The sequence below is a fragment of the Ovis aries genome, chromosome 3, assembly GCF_016772045.2.
Source record: "Ovis aries strain OAR_USU_Benz2616 breed Rambouillet chromosome 3, ARS-UI_Ramb_v3.0, whole genome shotgun sequence".
In the NCBI taxonomy this organism is placed as follows: Eukaryota; Metazoa; Chordata; class Mammalia; order Artiodactyla; family Bovidae; genus Ovis; species Ovis aries.
Genome location: NC_056056.1, coordinates 106,429,449 through 106,432,740, shown reverse-complemented (window position 1 = coordinate 106,432,740; position 3,292 = coordinate 106,429,449).

The following is a 3,292-nucleotide window of genomic DNA, read 5'->3' as shown; positions in this document are numbered from 1 at the left end:
ACAAGCAGCTGAAGTTTCAGTTCGAGTTTCACATTTGCTGGAGGACCCCATCTTTATCTGTATTAGTTGCCTCAACATTTACCGTTATGTTTAGGATTTTTGTTAAAATCTTTTTTAAAGTATTTATTTACTCATTTTATTTATGTGGGATCTTTTGTTGCCAGTACAGGGACTCTGTAGTTGTGGGCTGTGGGCTCCGGGGCACAAGGACTCAGTCACTGCTGCAGCACATGGGCTTAGCTGCCCTGAGGCATGTGGGATCTTGGTTCCCCCACCAGGGTTCAGACCTACATCCCCTGCATTACAAAGCAGATTCTTAATCCCTGGACCACCAGGGAAGTCCCTAAGATTTTAATTGAATAAAGTGTTCTGTTGTTTTGTTTTGTTTTTTAAGATGAAGAAAGGAAACTGCTGATATTGCCCAAACTTCTCTTTCAAGTGAAGAAAAATAAGGTCCAAAATGATCAAAATTTTGAATCAGGTAAGAGGTGGCTTCTGTCACCAACATATCATTCATCAATTCCCAGCTCTACATGTCACTGCTATCCTTTGCCCCTCTGGTCAAGCCAAGATCTCCTTCGAGCTGCGTTTTCCCCACACCTGGCCTTTCTCAGGGGCCTCGTTTCTGCCCTGGATCTGCTGAGAACTGTCTCTGAGCTCACGCAGGCCACAGCTCCCATGCAGAAAGTCTAGATCAAGACCAAGGGGCTCAGCCAGGCTCCTTTCAGCACCGCCCCCCCCCCCACCCAAGGACAAACGGGCCTGAACAGCCTCGTTCTGTGGTTTTCAGGAGAATAAGCTTCTTATTAATCCAGAGTGGCTGGGCTTAAATTCTGTAGCACAAGTTCAGGATCATGGTTTTAGACCAAATGCAATATTGGATTGGCCAAAAAATTTGTTCAGGTTTTCCCATAACATCCCATGGATCTTCATCAATGAACAACCCAGTATGTTCATTCTGGGGCTGAAACCAGTTGTGCCAAGTGTGTTTTGGATGTTTACAATTTATCACCGATTTCTTAGGGAAGACCTGTGAGAGTGTTGTTTACCTGCATGCGTGCTAAGTTGCTTCAGTTGTGTCCGACTCTGCAACCCCATGGACTGTAGCCCACCAGCCTCCTCTCTCCATGGGTTTTTTCAGGCAAGAATACTGGAAATGGGTTGTCATTTCCTTCTCCATTTTTGGAGAATATACCTCAATTTTTTTAAAAATGTATGATAAAGATAGGTGGGGGACTGGCAGTCAGAACTCTCTGCCGATACTGTCCTCTTACACACGTTGAAATTCATGTAGGAAGATAGCATTTGGTGGTCTCTTATCTCTGCATGTGTGTGAGTGCTAAGTCACTTCAATCCTGTCTAACTCTGTGTGATTCCATGGACTGTAGCCCACCAGGCTCCCCTGTCTATGGGATTCTCCAGGTAAGAATACTGGAGTGGGTTACCACACCCTCCTCCAGGGGATCTTCCCCACCCAGGGATCGAATCTGCATCTCTACCTACTTCTAATTCTTTCACTTCTTTTGGTTCAGACCAAAGATCAGCTCATTGCCTCTGCTAGAAAAATTGCAACTTTTGGGCAGAACTTCGCCAAACTTATCCATATCATTGCTAAGACCACAGATGTCCCCAGGAGCCCTTGTGTGTAATAGAGCAGATTGAGACAATGAGCAGCCAGCTCCACATCTTCTCCAGGTAGAAAATGGCTCTGAGGGAAAACTGCCCAGGCTGATTAGGGTAAGGGAATAGTGGCCCTGGGGAGTGTAAGAGCTCCATAAAGAAGATGGTTGAGGGTGTGAGCTTGGGATCAATTGGTTGGCATGTGTAAGTGCACTTGTAGCCAAGTGGTTTACTACTTCTGAAAGTGTTAGCTGCTCAGTCATGTCTGACTCTGCAACGCCATGGACTGTAGCCCGCCAGGCTCCTCTGTCCATGGGATTCTCCAGGCAAGAATACTGGAGTGGGTAGCTATTCCCTTCTCCAGGGGATCTTCCTGACACAGGGATTGAACCTGGGTCTCCCACATTGCAGGCAGATTCTTTACTGTCTGAGCCATCTTGGCTAACCCTGGGAATGAGCAGTCTTTCCAACATCAGATGTCCCTAATGTAGAACACCAGAAATACAGAAAATGAAAAGGTATGATTAACACAGGTATATTTATCAAGCTTTCAGTACTCTAAAAGGATCCAGAAGTCCTGAGATTTTTACTAAAGTTAGTCACTTACGTTTCACGGCATCTTCATTTTCTTTTTAATTTTTTTATTGAAATATAGTTGATTTACAATTTTATGTTAGTTTCAGGTGTACAGAAAAGTGACCCAGTTACATCCATTTAGCTATGTTTGTCATATTCTTTCCCACCATTGGTTATCACAAGATATTGAGCACAGTTCCCTGTTTTATAGTAGGTCCTTGTTGTTTATATATTTTATAGATAGCATCTTCATTTTCATTGCTGAAAAATAACTTGTCTCATTAAATTCAGTTACACTCAGTTTAAAACAAATATCACAGAAATGTGTGATTCAACTAAGAAATAACAGTCTGGGACTTCCCTGATGGTCCAACAGTTAAGAGTCCGAGCTCGCAATGCAGGGGGCCCAGGTTCCAGCCCTGGTTGGCAAGTTAGACCCTGCATGCTAAAACTCAGAGCCCGCCACATCAACTAAGATGTGGCACAGCCAAATAAATTTAAAAAAAAAAAAGGGCCACCTGTCTTATCTTTGATTACAACTTTTGCTTTAAGTCCTGAATGCAATTCTAACATTTCTTGTTCCCTTTCATTACATATGGATGTTGGCATTTATTCTTCACGTACTCTTCAGCTATTTTCATTAAAAATACTTCTTAGCAGACACACAGATATAGAAAATAAACTAATGGTTACCAATGGGGAGACGGAAGGGGGTAAGGGCAATATAAGCATTGGGGAGTAAGAGGTACAAACTATTATGTATAAAATAAACTACAAGGATATACTGTACAACAGAGGGACTATAGTCAATGTTTTATAATAACTATAAATGGAGTATAACCTTTAAAAATTATAAATCACTCTATTGTACACCTGTAACATAATATTGTGCATCAAATATACTTGAACAAAAACAAAAAAAATACTTCTTGTTAATTTCAAAATGAGTCATACTTTCTTAGTATCAAAATTAAAATGTGATGTTAAATTATACCTTTAGAACTTTCTCTGAATAGTCTCCACAAAGGCATCCCAGTTTCCTGGAAGAGGCTTACATTGTAAATTCTGGTATTTATTTGAGATTATGCCTTTTACC